At 39.5% G+C, this 22,134-nt stretch overlaps 1 protein-coding gene across 4 annotated transcripts in view; it reads left to right on the top strand.

The window, feature by feature from the left end:
- Atg16 (Autophagy-related 16) overlaps positions 1-22,134 on the top strand; it is a 642,505-nt gene that overhangs the window by 543,894 nt on the left and 76,477 nt on the right. The gene's annotated exons all lie outside the window — the stretch shown is intronic.

The following is a 22,134-nucleotide window of genomic DNA, read 5'->3' as shown; positions in this document are numbered from 1 at the left end:
GTGTGTACAAAAAAACCCTCTTCTACTCATTCGATCAAGTCCAAAATAATATAACTGTAATATTACTAAATCTGTCATTTTTATATTTTGATATTTTATACAGGGTGCCTCAGCTGAAGGAGAGGCCACCTAAATATCTCCTTTATTTTTAATGGCACGAAAAATATTTATGGCATAATTTAAATGGTATCGACGGAGGAATATCATAGATGAACAATTTCTTTTGTCTGGTCATTTTTTCATAGTTTTTTCAAGGTCATCGTTATTTTTTTATCGGGAAAACTAATTTTTTATTCCATCTTTTATAGCGAATGAAAAAATACATTTGAATATGCTTAAGTCATTAACAAGATCGAATAAAAAAAAAAGTTTTCCCGATAAAGAATAACGATGACCTTGAAAAAACTGGAAAAATAACTGGACAAAAAAAATTGTTCTTCTATGATATTCCTCCTTCGATACCATTTAAATTATGCCATAAATATTTTTTTGTACCATTAAAACTAAAGGAGATATTTAGGTGGCCTCTCTCCTTCAGCTGAGGCACCCTGTATACTCATTTTTCACATTTACGTTTCATTATACACTCACATTTCATAAATGCATAAAATCCAGTTTATACATTAGTATAGAAAAACCCGAAATCCCTCATTGTATATATATATATACTTTCAAATAATTCATATAATTCATTTTCTCAGAAAGAATTCCTAAACGTCACGTAGAATTTTTATTGCTGTAAAACTGTCGATAGGATTTCACGATATTACAAAGTCGACCGAAACGAGTTTTGTTACTAATAGGTAGCGTTCATGCCGCGGTATGGAGGAACTGATTTCAATGATTTGCTCGGCGATAAATTTTCCAATTCATTAAGCGACACTAGCGCGCAACGTCGATATTGCTAAAATAATTTACAGCACAACGTGCAACTATTTAGCCGAGCGGGTCACGGTTGAAAAATTGGAAAAACGTCATCGCTTTGGTTTTAAGAGGCTCGTATCTCGCGTAGGATCGAGGAAGCATAAAGGACCGGTCTCCGATCGTTAGATACTGTCCCAAAGAAATATGGGTATACCGGGTTGGGAACACACATCCGGAGTCGGCACTGTAAACATTACATCGCAAACGTAAACATCTCTTTCAATTTTCCAGCGAAAGTGACTGTTACGGCCGGCGTTTACTTAGTCGGCCAGTAAATTTTGATCTATCAACGGGAAAAAACAAGACGGCTGGGTGCCCCGATCGCGTGTCGTCGACCACGTGCAACCGCACTGTAATTTACTGCACCGTATATCTCATGAAAGTCGAACGGTCGTGGTTCAGGTTGACAAGCATATATCGTTCGCGGGCTTTAATTGACACGTTAATTTCCTACCGGCGGATCGTAACCTTAATTGCGAGATATAATAAAAATACATACCGCGCTGGGGAACCCACGAAAGAAACACGTAACACGTTCTACAGCAGCGTCTAATTAGTTCCGCTGACACAGGCTACCCTAAGGGATGCTGCCGTCCCCGGAGATCGCATAAACGTCCACTCACAGGGTGTTTCTTAAAATACGGCAAACTGTTCCCAAGGATGCTTTCCCGAAACTGCAGATGGTAACGACGCACGTCAGTGATCTAACCGAGGATCTGGATGCCGCGAGTAGTCGACGATCAATTTAGTCGGAGCAGACCTTTTGTCGGAGTTGCGCTTATTGCACACTTCACGCTGGTCAAGTGGTTCTAGCGGAAATGGCGAGACTTAATACGTTATTTCGGGGGAAGCTTATTTCTAGGACTTTGTACAAAACGGAAGATTAAATAAAATTAGTTTGATAATGAAAAAACTTTATTATAAATTTCTAACAGAACGAATTCTCTTTTGCACTTTTTATTCTTACGATGAGTAGAATACGATGCAATTAAAAATTGTACCTCTTGACCATCAAGGTCAAAGTTAATTTTGTAGCTCCCGTTGCAGCCTCGTGCAGCACGCTCTTGTACATTTGTGTGATTTTGAGGCAGCTGTAATTCGAATTCTAGTCTGCATAATGCTCCGCGAAACACAGATTACTACAGTTCCATACGCATTAATGGAATACGTAGAACGTTCAATGGTTTGTGAAAACGATTTGATATGGGTCAGACACGTGGATCAGACTAGTCCTAGCTAGATGAAGCTCGTTAATTTTATAACAGGAAAATCTTTCGAACAGTATTAAATTTCGGAACATATTAAATAAAACTATGAATTGCGAGAATGAAAATTGTAGAAGGTGAGTCACCTAACAGGATCCCGAAATGTCTCTGTTTAATGATATTTGACTTAAAGGTGTCGATAATATTTTCTTATATCTTAATATTTGTTCTAGAGGTGCGGATAATATTCGGTTGTATCTTAATCCATCAGAAGATATTCATACTTTTACAGGAGACATTTGGAAGAACGTCCACTCGAACAGCAACATTAAAGAGATAAATGTTATTACTATCACTTAGCAACATTGACACTAAAATATCTCCTAAACTAATGGCTTTTGGTCATAAACAGACTAATAATTATTTTATAGCGAATTGCTGATAACAACGATTATTGCATTAAGAATTATTCTCTGCTTGAAAGTAAAAGTCATCAAGTACAATTTTTAGTAAAAATAAGGTAGATTGATCATTTCCATCAAAGTTAAAAATAATGTAGTGACTGTTGTTCCGACGAAATAAAACAAAATGTGAAATCAAATTCGTACAATCTTTAACAAAATTGAGATTGAACACAAATATCAGCATTTAAACGAGGACAATTGTTAAAACTGGATTTTTTCTGTAAGTTTGTTACAGAGTTACAGAGAAAACATTCGATTTTCCATTGTTTACATGTTTTTCCACGTAAAACAAGCTTCGACATTCGCACGGAAACAAAGTAAATACGTTTGTGTGTACTCAATAAATTTTTAAATTTAATTTTCTGGAAAACGGTGTTTCAAATATTGAAATCGTTAACTAATTTTTTCATACAAAATCACCGTCTGTGGCAATCAAATAGTGTAAACATTTCAAAGATCAAGCATGACGCAACAATCGAGAGCATTTCACATAATGTGTTGATTAAAGTTACTACTGATCAATTAAACTTCGTATCGATCATTTCACTGTGATGATGGGGGAGGGAGGGACAATTAATCAATTGCAATTACGACAGCCTAATCAGAGGCATATCGGAGAGGCCACAGCGGTTTTACATCCGGTGGAGCGCAATAACGCTGATTTCGTGAGCCTTTAAGAACCGTTCGAGTCCATTCAAGGAAACTGGACCTGTTCGCAATTCACGCAGCTTGTTAGTCGTTAATGTTACGTGACGCCGGCGTTCATCCTTGACAGACTTTTTGTTCGGGAAAGCAATACCGAAGCGCAATCGTTAATGTTTTATCGCGTGCTCCCCGACGGCAATAACATTCGAAATTTTCACGGTAGAGATTTATTTGCGTTTCACGATCCGATCGGCGCAATCTGCTTGCGCATAAAATGTCTTATGCTCGCGATACACGAAGTGACAGCTCGAACAATCGATATAAGAGTACGAAGCAATAATATTAACAATACAGAATAATAATAGTATAGATTTTATGCATGTATTCCAAAAATAAGTAGGTGTAGTTTAAAACCTTGGAGAGATTAATTAACAACATCACACATGCAGTGGATCCAAAAAGTATTATACTTAAACACTACAGTTTCATACACTTCCATAATTTTGTAAAACTTAATAGTACAACCATAAGTCTGGACTCATTTTAAAGCTTGAAGCATTTACTTACGTACAGGGTGTAGAAAAAGTAATGGTCATCCGTCGTAGGGGAGAATCTACACCTCTGAATCGGTGGAAATTTGTAAAAGAAACTTGCCGCAAAATTGTTTATGACAAAGAAAATTGTTTTGTTAAAGTTTGTGTTTACATCAATACCTTCTACTTATCGTGAAGAAAAAAAGTTTGAAAGGAACATACAGTTATTGAGATATAAGCTGTTAAAGTTGTTGCAAAGTTTGATTGTGTAGAATTATACATATAGACAAAAGCCTACTACTACAGTCCACACGACCGTGTCGATGAGACAGAACATGATATGAAGTTTAAAGTTTAAAGGGACATTCTCTCTCTCGTCGCTAGGCCCGTACCAAGTGGATCATTTTGAAGTAGCAAAATATGAAAGAATACCTTATATCCATTTTTATACATAAGAATATTAATCCTGAGTTATAAAATACTAATGTCTAGGTACTTCCAAATTTTTCAGAATCTTCTGTTATCGATCTGTCGGGGTTGAAGATTCACATGCGTTTTTTGCTTGCTATAACGTCTTTTACAGGTATATTGTCTAATCCGCTGGAGGAACGGTGAGGTACGGTAACATTTTATAACAAAGGATTAATACTTTTATAACAATGTGGATATAAGGTATTCTTTCATATTTTGCAACTTCAAATTTATGGTCTGAATGGGCAGGGAGACGATGACGTCGTACGGGCCCAGCGACGAATTTTAAATTTTAAATTTCGTTTGCTCTCGAGGCACGCACACGATTATGTTCTGTCTCATCGACACGATCAGGTGGACTGTACACACAATCACATTTTGAAAAAACTTTAACAGCTTATATCTCAATAACTACTTGTTTGTGACATGTGGCGTCTTTCAAACTTTTTCTCTTCTGGATGAGTGGAAGGTGTTGATGTAAAAAGCAACTTTACCAACGATTTTCTTTGTCATAAACAATTTTGTGGCAAGTTTCTCTTACAAATGTCCACCGATCTAGAGGTGTAGATTCAGCCCTAGAACGGATGACCATTACTTTTTATACACCCAATACAGCAGTGTTTATTTTCTTATTATTTTTCGTGGTTATTTTTAATATTAAAGCATCGATGGCATGGTATCTGAACGAAGCGTTCACCTAGAGTCTACAGTAATGAAACGACCGTCGATTAAAACGATTTTTCAGCCGGTTGATGTTGAATTCCATCAAATTTAACTACTCTTAAGAACAACTAAGTGTTCCTGTAATCTCCGGGCAACTCACGAAAGTACTCCTTTAAGGACTTCCAAAGCCCGCTCATTGGCAAAGGCACGATGCTCGAGTTTACATTGCAAGATTCTATTGGCTCGGGGAAACGGGATCGTGACTGTGCTTTCAGCAAATATCATTTTTACGAGTAATCGATAACGGCGTCGATTTGTTTTACCTTAGAACGCGATAACTGTCACCGGAAATGTACACGGGACCGTATCGATCCTATAATACCTAAATACCGAAGTAATGAGTAAATGAGCAAAACGATATTGTGTTCCATATAAATAAACATTGTGTTCTGTAATACATTTTTCAGATTTTTCTAGTAAATAAAATACAATTGTGCTTTGTGCTAGTTTGGTACACGACTCAGTTGGAAGCGCACAGTCGCACGTTAATTTCAGTTTCATTCTGGCTGGCGAAGTAATTCGGAGGTTTACGATTGTACGAAGTACTAGATCTTCTGGAGATTATCACAGAAGTGCAACATGGGTGAAGATTTATGTTCCATATCTCTGTGACGACTTCTCTGTAAATCATTTATGAACTTCCTACGATTCTTACGTAGTATGTCGGTCTTCTTTTTATTTATAGAACACGCTGACTGATTGTTGATCTTCATGCAAAAAGAAACATTGTCTGCGCTAAGTACAAGGTACTGGTACCAAATAAAAATTTGTGTCTTCCCTTAATAGATTGAATAAGTTGATGATAAAAGATCGGTACTCTTTAATTATTTTTATCACTTTATTGTTCTATATTTCCCCCACTCAGTTTTGTCGTAAATGCAGCGAATCTGCAGTCTAATTAAGATTTCCACGGTTTTATTCGGTCTATTCACTTTTACCGCAAATGTATAAAATCCACTTGTCGTTTGAATGAATGCACGGTTCAGGTTTGGTCTGTACATTTCAGTCGCATAAAATCCACAGTCTAATTACGCCACCGATAACGGCGAAATTTTACTGTATCGTCACGAACAGCACGTTTCACTATCGTAGCAACTATTCCGATGTGGCCACGTGCACGAGAACCGGTGTGTATAGCAGCAGAATATTGTGGAACAGGGAAGAAGAATATTTCCCTGTACCTTTACTCGATTAACGACGGAATCAGAGCATACTATCGCTCCTAGCACAGAAGGAGACTTCGTTGACCCGTGGACCATGATAAGATCGGTCCATCGCTTAATCGTTTCTGAAATTCCACGAAGGAAATTGAAAGAACTTCTTCCTTATGGTTTATGAACGTTTCGTTAGCGAGGCTGCATGGGCTGTTAACCGTTAAGGAGGTACAGTATCGTTCGATAACGACGAGCTTTATCGATAACCTGTTATCTCGAGACGGTGTGCGCAGAAAGCGTTCCCTTAGTTTCAGTTTCCCGTCCCGGCTTCGGATCGCCCATGGAATTCAAACACACGGCGCCGCGTTTCTGCCACACTTTCCTCCATTTCTTCGGCCAATTTCGATTTTCTTATTCGTTAGAGACTCGATTTAATTCGGATCTAACCGAACGTGCGCCAATTTGTTCCCGGAGCCGGCGTATGCCCGATAACGTTTCATGTGGCGATGTTGTGGCACGGGTTTCCTAACGGTTTAATGGATTGAGAGCAATATTTTCTAAAGAAATGCAATTTACATACCGCATACATATTTTTGAAGGGTTCTGACAGCGTTCATCGTCAGATTTGGATGTGCACTGTATTAGATGAAAAAATGAAGACACACTTTACAAAATCTTTAATAATCTGGTGAACACATTTAGTAACACACGGTCATTGAAGAATGCCATACAATTGGGTTCACATCCAGAACAATCGAACTAGAAGAAGGTTTCGCAAGCACTTCATTTTCTCCATTAGTAAAAATTGGACGTCCCCTGCGAAAACGAAGTCTTACATTCGTTTCTAAATGAAGTGAACAGAACGCGAATAAATGTTTCCCCAGGACCATCAAATAAATTCAACTATGTTTCTGGTCCATTTACATTCGGTTCATTCGGTCCCCTAACAACTTAATCGTGCGCAATGTCTTTTTCTAAATATTTCAAGTCCAGCAGACAAGCGTACGACCAAATGCATATTGCAAACGCCACGCTCAATCAAGGTGAAAATATGCAAACCATGCGACTCTGTATGAAAAATCGGCAAGCACAATATGCTAACCATTCTACCATTTTCGCCTCGATTCTGCTCGATCCTCGCGATACGCTCTAAGCTTCTCGTTAAGAAAACTATAGTTCCCAATCACTTCTATGTAACAACAGCGTCCAATTATCTGTGTACATAACCGTCACAATGTGTTCACACGAATTATCCATTATAGTCGGAGAGAGAGAGAGAAAGCCCGGGACGATGAATACGAGGCCTGCGCTCGCCAGGCTATCTCTTCCTCCCTATTTAATTAACAGGGAAATTAGCGTGGGATACACCGTATCACAAGCACATACCTATACGTAGGTGCGAAACGACGTGGCGTCCACTCAAGGATGATAAGATTGATTCGCCTATATCTCTTAAGCCTCTTGTAAAACCATTCAGAAAGACGGAGGGACGTAGGGGAGGGGGCCGAGGGGGTTGAAGGCTTTAAGTAATCAATATCGCACGAAAACGACGGGACAGAGGAGGGCGAATCTCATTACCCTCCGCAGCTAAGGCCATTGTGCGGCTGAACTTCATTATCCAGACTAATTATTTCAAAGTTAGTCGAACAGTTCGCCACAATGTAATGGCGAAGGAAACGGTCTTAGTGCCGAGAGGTCTGCAGATAGACCAAAAACGAACGAGAAGAAGGGGAGGAAGATGGAGAGCGACTACGCGAGGAGGAACACCGCGAGCGAGCGGAGCGCAAGGAGAACATAATATCGCCAGGGTATATAAGGCTTTCGCCTTTGTTGCCATTCATTAAGGTAATTACAGAAACCGATTTTCTCGCAAATACCGTGGCGCAAGTACGAATTGAATACTACCCGGTGTACAGCCGCCGCCGCCGCCGCCGCCAGAGGAACCAGGCAATACGCTGTTCCCCGGGCCCGGCCGGTAGCTGTCAAAAACAATATTATAGGACACATCTTTCGGTAACGAGGAGAGGAAACTTTGCTTCGAAGAATTTTGCCGATGATGAAGTCGTGGACACAGATTTTGCAGACAATCCACAATTTATAGTCTTTAGAAACAACAGTTTTGACTGCAGCTACACAGAGACATTGTTTTCTTTCATTACTGGTTTTACTGACGGCAGTACAGCAATCGTTTTGCATATGCTATATTCGTTTTCGTTGAAAATGCATCTATAATGCCAGTGACCCTCAAATGACCTTCGGGGAAATTATTCCTCAGGAAGTAAGCTTAACGTATGAATTATATGTGAATATGAACACGATACGAAAAAAGAATAATAGAAGCTAGTTTTAACATGCGCGATTAAAATCATTGTCGGTGGAAGTTGTTGTCGATCAAATTCACCGGCATAATCGAACGCTATCAATCCCTGTCGCCCTTCAAATGATTTTCAAAGTTCTTCGAGAAGCATGACATGACGTATAAAGGCGAAGCTTTACACTAGTAGGAAAAGATAGAAAATGACGAAAGGAACTAGATCTAACCTTCACCCTGTTCTCGATTAAACTCTGCGTCGATCAATTCTGGTATCATTAAATTGTTACCGATAAAACTATGTTAGCGACGTTAATGTAACCGAGGGACTTCCTCCCAGCAATTAGGCTCCATCGGCCACCGAATAAATTCACCACGGTAATCGAAAGCAATCAATCTCTGTCGACCTTCAAATGTCCTTCTAGGAAGTGATTCTTCAAGAAGCATAACTTGTCGTACAAAGATGATATTTACGCTTCCACGACTCTAGTAAGAAAAGATAGACTGCTAGGTAAGTAATCTTATACATCAGAAGACGTAGAAAGATTCGTCTTAGGACTCCATAGTCAATTAAAATTTTTGTCAGCCAAAGTCAATCAAGACTGATGTTGGTGAATTGTATATTACTGTAACTCAGGATATTTTACAGGCCTCCTCCCAGCAATTAGGCTCTCCGCGATCCTCGAAATAAATTCCCCGACGATAATCGCGCGCTATCAATCCCGTTCGACCGTTCTACTAATGATACCGGGAACAATGCGAGATAAACACTAGATCGTCGGGGCCGGCGAACCACCACGCCGCGAACAGAACAATACGACACTCGCGTGTCCGACGATCCGGTGTACAATAGGAAAACATAAAGCTGCCAGGTCGTCGGCGGGTATCACCTTGGCAGGCCCGTGGCTAGCTCACACTGCTCTCCTCGATCCTCAGTCCGCGGCCAGTCATTTATTCTTGACCGGCGTGAACCGTCCGAAAGATCGAAATTTCTCTCGAGTGGGCGAAACCGTCGAGATGGAAAATTGTTTTGCCGCTATCCGCGATACGTAGAATGGCCAACCTATTACCGTCGCGGGATGGGACTTTATCGATCCCCGTTGGAGAATGCAACGCGTATCGTTGGAATACGATCGGGAGTCCCAGGGCTACACAGGGCTCGTCGAACGGCCGGCGAGACGTGAAAACGCGAAATGGGAAAAAATTCGAGGCCGTTGAAACCTGCGGCAGTCGGCTCAGAATTTCGCGTTTAATTGGAAAAAGAGCCGGCGGAAGCATCTCCGGTTCCGGGAATAACGTGGACTCGATATCTTCCGGGCGTTCTGCCCTCGTTGGAGGTCTTCAGGGGTCACAGGGGGTGGTCCTCGGGGCTCTCAATCTTTGCCGATCGATGCGACTCTCGAGACCCCGCAGATAAATCACAGTTTTTCAAGAGCGATTCGCGGAACTGGACCCTGGACTTTCGAGTTCCCGAAGAAATCGCGAACCGTAAACATCGCAGTGTCTATCGTGTCCTATCGACAACGTCCTTCTATCGCGGTTTCGCGTTAACGCACGCGCTCGAGCATCGAACGTGACAAGTTTAAGCGCGAATCGAAGCGGCAAGGTAACCGATGTGGACGTTCTTAGAGAGTAGGTTTCTGTCATTCATGAGGAATCACGTACCTTGGCGCGTCTGCAGCTTCCTGGAATGGTCCCCGCTCGATCGAGACCAGGGTTGATCGACGACAGAACGTGGTGGTTCTCGCACGCAGGACTTTCGTAGCACTCGAAGCTTTCGCCCTCTTACTCTCTCCGTTTATCTTTCTCGCGTTAGGTATCGTTCTCTCTCTCCCTCTCTATCACTCGATCGTTCTCTCTCTCTCTCTTTCGCTCGATCGCGCTCTCTCTCTCTCCCTCTCTCGCGTAACCTTGGACTTGAGCCCCGTTCACGGCCACAACCAACACAGAAATGCTGGGATTGCAAGGCGTGCGGCCACTTTTCCTGCCGGTACCACCAGGTGGGGGGATGTGCCCGGTTGCTGTTGGCAGGTGGAATGCTCAACATCACCGCAACGTACTCACGAATTATTAGTGCGACGAGACGTTCGCAGGAAGGGAGAATGAGATGGTGGTGTGTTTGCACGGTTATGGGAGGGGGCAAGAAGCTGTAGCTTAGAGGGGGTACCAAGGGAGGGTCCTTCGTGGTTTGGACACCAACTGCGATTTCGAGTATGTTCACCGGGTTGTAGCTTCCGCGAAATCGACCTTTCGGATTTTTGACCTTGCACCCGCCTTTGGGGACTATGGTTACCCCTTTGATAGCTACCCTGTGAAAGCGGGCGGCTTTTTGCTTGGGGATGTTGTGGATTGTATAGCTACTGCGCAGAGATCGCAAGTTGTAGAATACGAAATAACAGCACAGAGACCAGGGAGTTAGGGTGTGGTAGCTTTACCTAATCTTCTCTAAGGAGCTTCGTCTACTATATTCAACCTTTGCACTCGAATGGCGACTCCGAAGCTCCACCGACGATGAAAATGGTCATAGTTCGAAATAATTTAAAGTTCGTGTATGTTCTTTTTATTTATTTCTGTGGGATCAACGTCCATTTAAACTGGATGTTAAAAAATTAAAATTTTGTTTGAACCTTTGTCATCCTAGGGTAGAATAGAATCAAGCCATCCAAGACTTAGCAGAGATAGGCCTGTTTCTTATAAGAGTTTCTTATAAGATTTATTTAACAACGTTGTAGACAAGTGGTGATTGCTTTTCGATTTGAAAAGAAACATAGCTATGATTTTTAATATTTATATTTACATTGAGCGTACTAAACATTGACATCAATACGGCTATAATCGATTCCAGTATCAATTTCACCCACATTAATAGACGGGCGATAATCCAATCGATTAGAAACGGATCACTGTATTACAATCTGTTTATTGCCAGTAGAGAAAGACAGTAATAGACAGACAAATTGATGAGCCGTTATACTCAGTGTAGGCGAAGTAATGGTTTGTAGCAATGCGAAAGAATCAATTATAGGAGTACAAGACACTTTTATCACAGCTTATTTGAAATTTGAAAGAATTTCAAGTATTACCACACAGGGTGCCCACGTAACACTTTTCACGATTTTTCAATTAAGTGCTTGCGATAATCTGACAAAAAAATATTTTAAACAAAAGTCGATCAGTTTTCTATTGGCTATACATTGCAATAAAAAAAGATCGAAAATTTTCTTTTTAATTATTGCCAAGGCCACTTTCATTTTTTAAAATTGTACTTTAAGGTCATCCGAAGGTCATGGTATACTAGGTTGTAATATAATACTGTTAAGTCAAAAATACCAAGTGCCATTTAAAAAAAAGAAGGTGGCCTTGACAATACTAAAAAAAAATGGGAACTTCTTTTTATTGCAATGTATAGCTAATCGAAAACTGATCAACTTTTGTTTAAAATATTTTTTGTCAGATTATCGCAAGCACTTAATTGAAAAATCGTGAAAAGTGTTACGTGGGACACCGTGTATATGACTTACCATTACTACTTAAAATCTCAAACGTTACGATCGCGATGGCTAATCGTTCCAAACATTACGGCCAGGTCAATTCTCCCAAACAGCATGGTCCCGTTTTGATCAATAATTTCATGAAACTGATTCATCTCAAAACTCGAGCCCAAAACAAACAAACCGTTGATTTTTCTGAAATCGAAAGCCTGCGGATCGGTCACAGTAACACTCGATAATATCCAAGAACAGACACTTTACGACGTTCCTCAGACTAGTTTTCCGAGACACCTTGGGCATCCCCATATCGGCGATGTGCAACTGTTCAAAGCACCTGAAGTGCGCGTATCAGCCACGCTTGTATCGCTGTCCGATATTATCATCGGGTAAAATAATATCGTAAATGATTGCCGGCGAACGTGATCCCGTTCTTTAAACCGGGCGAATGTGCCGCATTAAAATGTAGTAAAGCGGATGCCATAAATCTTGGGGCTACTTCGCGCTACGCAGCAGCATGGGGAGCAGGAGCAGCATCAGTATCAGGAGTAGAAGCAGTCATAGCTAGTCGCAACCATAGCAGTCGCAGACATAGCAATCGCAGCAGCAGCAGGAGCAGTCGTCTCAACGTCGACTCTCATCCAAGCACGTTACGGGTCCAGGAAAACGTTGAGTGGATCCTGTCCAAGTAACCTGTTCGAAAGCTTTTCCATTCGCCTCGAATTGCTGCTGGCAACATGTGACTCATGCTCGTCAACGGATTGTCATGGATGCTTGTCCCTGTTTGAAAGTCCCGATACTCTCTCGGAAATCACTCTAAGCTCGTCTTAATAGTCCTGGGAACTGTCATTACTGGCCGTGAGGAGACCGGTGGAAATGGAATAATGAGAATCGCGTCATCGTTTCGTGATAGAACGGTGCGTTAAGTAGCCGGGGACAATCATGATACATTGTCCTCGGTAATCGTTTCGCGGCTGGTCAAGAATAGAAGACGACAAAGAAGAAGAAAGAATCGAGCTCGATTCCGTTCCAGCGTTGCGCGCCGGTTACGCTTCAAGACGTAGCCAACATCCTAACGGGCATTTCTATTAGCGGCGTGCCTCCGCTTCGGGATGACGATGAATTCCTCTGCGGTGTGGCGTCGGTGAATGAACATAGACCGAGTGCAAATGCGCGTCGAGTAATTACTACGCAATGAATTTTCCGGAGTTACTTGGCGCCCCGACTCTCTCTCTCTCTCTCTCTCTCTCTCTCTCTCTCTCTCTCTGTTACCTGTCCTCATACTCGCCGACAGTCCATCTGCCGCTCCGACAACAAGTGCGGTACTGTCAATACCACTTCTGCCATTCTCAAGGGCTCCACCGTGACACCTGGATCCGCTAGATTCTTAAGTGCAGGGTGCGACCTGGCTGTCACCGACGAGGATCCAACCCAATTTTCACAATGATCGTCAGAATTGCAGCTTCTGTGACACCTGTCCCGTTTAGGCTCCTTTGCAGATTTCTTATAGGAATTCGGTAGAAGTGACGCAAGATTTAGCTCCATATAGTTGCTTTACTTTGAAGGGTGGGTACAAATTTTTTTATTGAACAGTTACTACATTTGGAAAGATATTTATTCACGCCAACAGAAAGAGGATGGTATGTGAAAGTTAGTATGTACAAGTGATGTAATTATCAGGTAATGTTGTCAAATGTATATTGCCAATTTTTCATCGTGAAAATCATCATTTTATTTCAAAATAAATATTAGGTTTAGTTTTCATTTAAAAATTGATTGTATGTGTATGCTAGGGGGTTAATAATGTACCAGAGCATTATCGACACATTTCACATCTTTGCCATAAATGCATAAAATCCACAGTCCAACAATCACATTCAGAACAATTTCTGTGTACACTTTTGTCTCGTTTTGCCCTCTGCATAATGTTGGAGTATGCTTTAACTGAAACAGTAAAACCAGAAACGTTAGGCAATAAGCGGCCAGTAATATTTTTGGCTGCGAGTATAGTACGTGATTCCTTACGGTGTAACGTCTTTGTAGCATTTCAGTTGTTTTAATAGTCGCCCGTATACCGAACAAGCTCATTTCTCGATAGGGTTAATGTATTCGTCGGCGAAGTCCCTGAGGCAGCGAATTGTAGATTGCTTATTCGTGCAATGCCGCGACGGTACACGGCAAGTAGCTGTAATTTTATCACGGGGCACCGACGCGTTTGTGTGCGCAGATAATTTAAATAAATACTATAATATGACCGACACGCTGGTGCTTCAGTGATTTTATTTGAACTTCGGAGGAATGGAAGAGGTGCTCGGCCGTCGCCTTTTTAATAAGCAGTGTTGGATCTACGTACAGTCGCCTCGGAAACCAACTTCGAGCATAACACTTGCACTTTATTATTCATTGCTACAAATAAATACTGCAGTCCCACTCATCGCTTCCAATAATTTTTCTGATTTTTTTTCGTGTTCCTATCAGGATTGTGTACACAGTAAATTGTTAATTTTAATTTATTTTCGACAGTTAATTTTGCAGACTTGATGTCATGAATTTTTTCAAAATATATTTTGGGGACGATTGATATTTTATTTAATAATTAGTCAACTCGCGAAATTTTTTCTTGCATCTTCCCAGATATAATTACATTTATTATCAATTTTGATGGCATGATATCATATTACTTTTTTAATATATTCCAGAGAAGTTTATTTTGTAATTGGTGAACACGAGAAATTTTCCCTTTAATTTTGTACTGGTTTATGTTTGATTTGAATGAATATTCATAAATTATTAATATTGCCATTAGTATGTAGAGCACAATGCACGTAAAAATTAATTTGGTTCTCATTCATATGCAACGAGTACATTAATGTAAATATTCAATATTATAATATTTATTAACTCGGCGAGTAGAAATGGCTGACAATGGGCAGACACACTCGTGAGAGATACTTTAAAAATCCACGTTCCTCACAAGCCGATTTTTAAAATGTAACATATTAATTGAGGATTATAACTTCTATTTCTGCTAAAAATTGCAGATTTTTAGGAACTATCAAATAATGATAGATATTCTATTTTTTGAACGTCCAAATTCGGACGGATTTAGTGTAGCAGCAGCGTGCAGGCGCCGATAGCATAAATCATTAACCGAGGAAGTGTTACGATCGCATTTCTGCCCATATTCAGGATGCGTTCGACGGTACCCATGGATATGCAATCTTGCAATAACACTTAATAGCATATATCTCACGTAAACTCACAACACGAGCCATTCACCAATCGACGCCCCACGCAACGAACATCCGCGACCATGATCCCATAAACTAGACCCAACTACAGCGTACAATGCATGCAAGCGTTGTTAAGTGTGCACATAACAAATGTACGTGCAGTTTAACCACCAGAGGACTCACTCTGGCACCGACCAGAAGGGACGTTCCACAATTTGTAATGCGATTTTTCGCGGATAAATGTCGTGTATCGTTTATATGGCCTCATATATTTCACGCAAAAAGGACGCGGGAATATTATGTTGTCAACGACAGGGATCCTCAGATCGTGACTTACGGATCAACTTTATCTAACTGCGAATTAAATCTTTGTATGTGTCACAATGCGAGTGACTACATAGTTGCTGATTTTGAGGAAAAATTGTTTTCATCGTAAAAAGAGACTGATTGTGAGATATAAAATGTGAATTTCTGACTCGAGCAATTGCAACGTTCCGAAAATATTGCGCATTCTAGCATTTACATTTATAAAATCGCCAGGTTAATTAGAAATGTTTTCGATCCTCGAAATTCATTTTCCCGCATTCTCAGATGTAGCGGAGGTAATTAGGTGTTCCGTTTCCGATGCAGAAGTGCATACTGGCTGGTAATTTTGCTTCTTGGCTTGGTAATTACCCGTAAAATACAAAGCTGCAACAACAAAGATCAGTTACTCATAATTTCATATATTATGCATCGGCGAGCTTCTGTATTGAAAAATTTAATTTTTGACGCAGAAAACGATGAAATTAAATGGTGACGATTAAGTAGATTAGTGTTATCTTTGAATATTTGGATAAAATAATTCCATTTCTAGAACAATGGCCGGTTTTATGGACTCTCGCGTGGAGAGTACGAAAATTGAATTTTCTGCATAAAGCGATCTAAAGATGGTGCTATAATTTACTGTAGCTCCAAGTTCTTTCATTATCATAACCGTCCTTCCTGATGATATAAATCGAGAACTCATGGTTCATTTATACTCAGTTTTATTTCTCTGAAAGTTAACTTTCACGAGTGCCCGAGGATTCTCTTTCGAATATTCTCACTGATTTAACCACTGACACTTCAACTTAATGTAATTTCATAAACGAGTTGTTGGAGCACCTATTTATTAATTGCCTCTTTGTGCCTGCCTTTACTAAGGTACTGGCAGATGCACTTCTAATTACATAGTTTTATTTTGTAGCGATGTAATTTAATATTCCAGCTGAAAGACGATCTAGATTAATTTTCGTTTGATCCCGTAGGAGTTCTAACTACGGGAAGTAAGTTTAATTAATTTTATATTTTGATGCTAAATTGGTATAAGCATGTCGAAGTATTTGAGATCTTTTAATGCGTTTTAATACGTACCGTGAACATTTCGTGATTGAAGCATTTATTTCACGGGCTCGTGGAAAACAATTCAAACAAAAAACATTGAATATAATGAATTGTAGAAAATGCTGAAAATGATATTCGCTGTATTAAATAAACCGTCGATGATCGAATAAAGTTTCGTTACTGAGTCTCTTTATTTTGAAATGCTCGACTCGGTGAATTACCTGTATATCGGCATGGATATTATTTATTAATAGACTGTGTATTATTTATTAATAGATTTTATGCAAATGAATGACTGAAAACTGCGAGAATATTCAAGCAATTTAAAAAATTAATATTAAGAAGAAATACATTTTATTTTAACCTTTGTTTTATAAATATTTTTATTTTGCACAAAGAACCGCAATCTATTAGTCAAAATTGTAATTGAATAAGAACATAAACCATAATCAGAACTTGCAACATGATTGACGAAATACAAATTATTTTACAAGCATGGGTTCGAGTAGTGAAGACAGAAATCTGTTTGTTATCACTAAAACTCAAGTGGGTGAAGACTCGATACGCTTGTATAGTGATACACCTCGTTCAGTATGATTAGCACACACAATGTCATATTACTATATCTATCACCCAATGTTTCATCGTTCTCTGGTAGCGTACCGTTACCAACCGGCGCGGATCGTATGATTAATACATTAACGCGTAAAAAATAGAAAATACGGAATTCCACAGTGGAATCCTTTTATTAAAACAGTGATAAAGCGCATTAGCGCGTTTTAACAGGATGTATCTCGTAAACGTACTTCTTTCCTGGTAATAAATGTAATACCGGGTCAGTTACTGAATAACACCCGCCACCTAACAGTAATGCCAACAATTCCGTTAATAACCGCCGGTCTGCGAAATTTTATTTCGCCGTGAACACGTTCAAATTGAAGGTGCTGCGATCTTCACTAGCTTTTCCGGGAAAAGAGCTGGCAAGTATCTGAACGAGCCCAAGAATGCTGATGATGATAAAAGGGCGACGATACTCCGTTCGTTTTCCACGTAACACTGATTTTTCCATTTAGCAAGCGAACTGATTGACGGTGCAATGAACATTGCACCGTAAATTTCATTTTGGAAACATATTCTTCGAGCAAGTCAATGAATAGACAATATTATGGAAATAATTTTCCTGCAAATTCATGCGAAGGTACCGTATTAAGACGAGAAAAGATTGATAGTGATCAAAAGCCATTGTAACGAACAGTTATTAGACAGGTGGTGCTTCATAAATAATCTTCTTATGTTAATACCAATTTCCTTAAGAGTCCTGCTTCCTTCTTAATCCGACTGTTAGATCTCTTTCCTTATGCTCGTCTCTAAAATCCGACACTCGAGGATCTATGATTGAGAAATATCAATTTAAAACAAGTAGGTACTGTTAGTACACATATAATCCTTTTCACTCGCGTCAAATAAGTGCTCGGTGAAAGAAATTAAGTATATTTTTATACGAGTAATTATCTATTCTGGTGCCCCAAGGTGTATATTGGTAAAATAGAGTATATATATAAAACAAAATGCAACATGTGCTCGTTAATTCTATGCAATGCAATGGAAAATAGATTCATAAAATTGGCTTTCATTCAAGCGAAAATTTTATTTGGAATCAATATTCAGAGTATCGAATTTACATATTTTCTTGTGCAGAGAGAGAGGAAAATTGTTATACAATATCAAAACCATTCGATTTCTCGATTTCTCTGTTCCAGATTGACAAGTAGTAATCAAGTAAAATCAATAACAGTTAATAGTTATCAATAATAGTCATTTTTCTCAAGCATTTCTATTTTTATTGAAAATTGAAGATACACAATCTACCTTGGAATGTTACAAAATTTTAATATACAACGCTATTGAAATCTGTAGAGTATTTAAAATATCATGAAATTTCTATGATTGAAATTGCCAATCTTTATGAAGAAACGAATTAAGGTGACGAAATTGTAAGAATGTAAACAAAAATTCTTCATTTAAATTCTCTTTCATCGTCTACACGTATAATACTAGTTGTCTACAAGTCTACAGAATAATATACACAACGTATATGAACATTGTACATAGTTTTGGTTTTCTCTACTCATGAATTTTACATGAATTTTCCATCGTATAATCGATTTTCCTGTATCAAAGACGAATTGACGAAAGACCGAATAATGTGTAACGCTATCCAACAGCAATTTTTTCTAGACCCTTTTTTTACAGTTTCTGTAAGAAGAAAGTCCACTCTATTATGTGACATGATCCATTTTGCCCGAGAGCCTCAATTTTTAAAATAAATCGTTGCGATCGACGTGTAAAATATTCGACAAAATTGTTGTGCTAAAAGTGTCTCTCTCCCTTCAAATATTTTTTAATCACGTCTAAAAATATTCATAATGTCATAAAAATATAATATAATCCAGACCTAACCCAAACAATCGTACCTGGGGAAGCTCGCAAAATTTTTCTGCATAAAATTCATTCATGTAACGTATAATTAACATAGCGGAGAAAAAATTCTTGTTCAACTCCTCGTATTTCTCAAAAAATGAATTTGTCTAAAACTCGTGTCTAGCGTATTAAAATTCTATAAAAATCGTGAACTGGTTCTCTCCAAAGGTAGAAGAAGAAGTTAAAATTGGTTGGACAGTGTGATCTTTTGCAGAAATCGTGCAAATGTTTGGTCGAGGGTAGTGCTGTGCACACGTAGAAGGGAAACAAAAGGTAAAGAAATCAGTGTTTTCGAGGCTAGAGCGGGTCGGTGGAAGGCTTGCAGCGGTTGTTGTTCGAAAACATACTATTTCCGCTGGTCAACAGTGACTCGCTTATCCAAAATCCACATATCAATCCTTGAAAAAGGAGAAAAATCGGCTGGCTTCGGTTTCGGTGGCCCGGTTGAACCGTGTTTGCCGTCGCAGTGAGACTGCTTACTCTGTTTGCAGTGGTACCGGCCGGTATTTTTGGATTGTGTCCGTTCTCGGCGACACAATAGTGTTCTTCCTTTCCCAAACAAAATGGAAAAGACGACGGAATATCTTCGGGTCCGGATACTCTGTATGTGTTCTGTGGATCCAGTACATCAAACTCTCCCCTTTTCGCGGTGCAAGAGGAAGAGAAAACATTTGCACGTGCGCCGGTGAATTTGTTCGATGGAAAACGACCGTGTGCAGGCGCCAAGGCAAAAGAGTAACAGTGGCTAACGAGGCCTAACAGTCCGGAAATGTTTATAAAATCATTAACTTTTGTACAACAGCCGGTTTCCGTGTTTTCATTAGTCTGTTGGCACACGGCTGCATACGCGGTGTGTACCTGTCCATTCCATTATGCCGTTCGAGTGTAGTATTGATTTGTCGGACACTACCCTAGGTCCTCGTTTTCGCACGGACACGCACGTTTTTGATGTTGTCAAACCCGATTCTCTGTCTACGTATGTGTGCATGTGTGTGTGTGTGTGTGTGTGCGTATGTTTCTGTGTACCGCGCCCTGATACATCCTCCGCCTCTCCATAATACAACTGAAAGTGGCAGCGGCGGCTGATGCAATAGTTTTATGCAGCTTTGATGTCCGTCAATGTTCATTGATCGCATATAAGGCAAATTTTCCCATTAGCGATCGCGACCCGTTCCCGACGATCAATTGAAATTACCCAACCCACCCTCGAATCGGTAAATAAATCATTGTGTGTCGGATCGTAGGCCAGAAAGAGAAGTTTAGATATATTTCATGTACTGATCCGTGCCTGACATAATTTATGAGCAAGCGGTATCGATTGAAAGCGCCAAACCATTCGTTGACGTGGGAACTTTTAGTGTAATCGATTAATCTATGCAAATTTTCAAACATCGCTAATATCGTTCACATTAACGTTTCAAGTGGAAAACGCTCTCGGTTCAATAGTATTCAAAATTTATTACGTCTACAACTATAATATTTCAGCAAGTTTCATTATTGTTTTAACATTGCCTCACGCGGAATAGGACTAGGTATAAGAATACATCAGGACCGTATTTACAACGTAAAATTTTAACAGAGAGAGGACTCTTGTCATTTACTTATGGCACGTCATTTACTAATGGCCATAAAAAACAATTTTCTAATGAATTTTGACTACGAGTGTTTTCATAAAACTTCATTCGCGGCTCTTCTATCAGTCTAAATATTTTCCCCGGACAATTTCCCGTCCATTTCCTAGCAAAATATTTTCCAACAGACAAGTTTATGGTGTTTAATGAAACGCCGTAAAGCTCACGTGACAGTTAAAAATTTGATTTACTGTTTTAACAAGCGAAAGCGCTAACGCTTTTAAGACGAGAACAAAAATCTCGGTGATTTTTTCCTTTTAACGTCCGCGTCTGTTTATGGTAGTCAACGGAGTCATTAAGCCTAATCCAGTCGATACCTAATGAAGGAAGTATAAACTTTTCTATGATTGCCTATAATTCACGATCATAGTCGACACTGATTGACCAGCTAGCCCCCTCGTGATTGGAATCCATGTACCTTACATAACGCAGCTATCGGACACATAAAACGTCGCGTCGTCCTGTTACACATACATATTTACTCAACATTTTCCTTTGCATATACTCTCGAATAATAATTCCAATTCATGCGTTTTCTGGTTCCCGCAATTGTAACCGCGGAGTTCATAAAAATGGATTAGATAATCATAAAATGAATCGAGTTGATTAAAATTTCGTAAAAATCCATAAATAATATTACATTCTTGCTCGGGGCGGGGCTGTAAAATTTTTTCATTCATGACACGAATATTGATTTACCTGTTTAACGTATGATGCTGTGATGTCAATGCAATAGTCATTCGATTCCGCGTAGCAGCTGTATTTATATGAATTTCCATGAGTGGTCTTTAAAGAACATGTCGTTTCTGAGGCCCTCTTTGCATTTCCGGTTACTATACCAGTTTTCAAGGACTCGGATACCGCTAGACCATGTCAACTGGAAAGTGGTGTTCGGTTCTTCGGCAAATATATCAATCATACCGATCTCAATAGCAATCAATGCATCGTAAACGGTTTCTGGATCCGCGGCGTTCCCACACTCAGCGTTCACACGCGTCCCACATATCACCTGTACACTAAACTCCTTTTACGGTCTTATTATTTTCGCAAAGATCAGGATTTAATAGCGCCAATAATATCAAATCAGAACTCCGACTTACTAAATGTGGGAATATTCAGTAGATTGACCCATTTGTACACAGACAATGAAAATCGATTCAGATCTCGGTGATTCTCGTAATAGGCAAATTCCTATTTCTTTGAAAAATCTGCAATTCAATTATTTACAATTCTAGTTTTAAATCATTTGCTCATAATCTCTTGTCCAGCAAAAATAACTTATAAATTATTAAGTAGAGGGACTAGTTTAAAATTAATGATGCACAACTTGACCATATGTGGAGGATTTAAAAGAATTGTACCATGTTAAAATTGTTAAAAGAGAAGATAGATTTCCACAACTAGCACAATTCCAGTTTTAAATCGACTGCTCACAAAGACTCCTCTCGAACGAAAATAAATTACGAACTCGGGTAAAGACGTAATCGACTAAAGAAATCAGTTTAG

Source organism: Lasioglossum baleicum, chromosome 7, assembly GCF_051020765.1.
Source record: "Lasioglossum baleicum chromosome 7, iyLasBale1, whole genome shotgun sequence".
NCBI classification, from domain to species: domain Eukaryota; kingdom Metazoa; phylum Arthropoda; class Insecta; order Hymenoptera; family Halictidae; genus Lasioglossum; species Lasioglossum baleicum.
The sequence above is the reverse complement of the archived record's forward strand: the minus strand, read 5'-3'. Positions and strand labels throughout refer to the sequence as shown.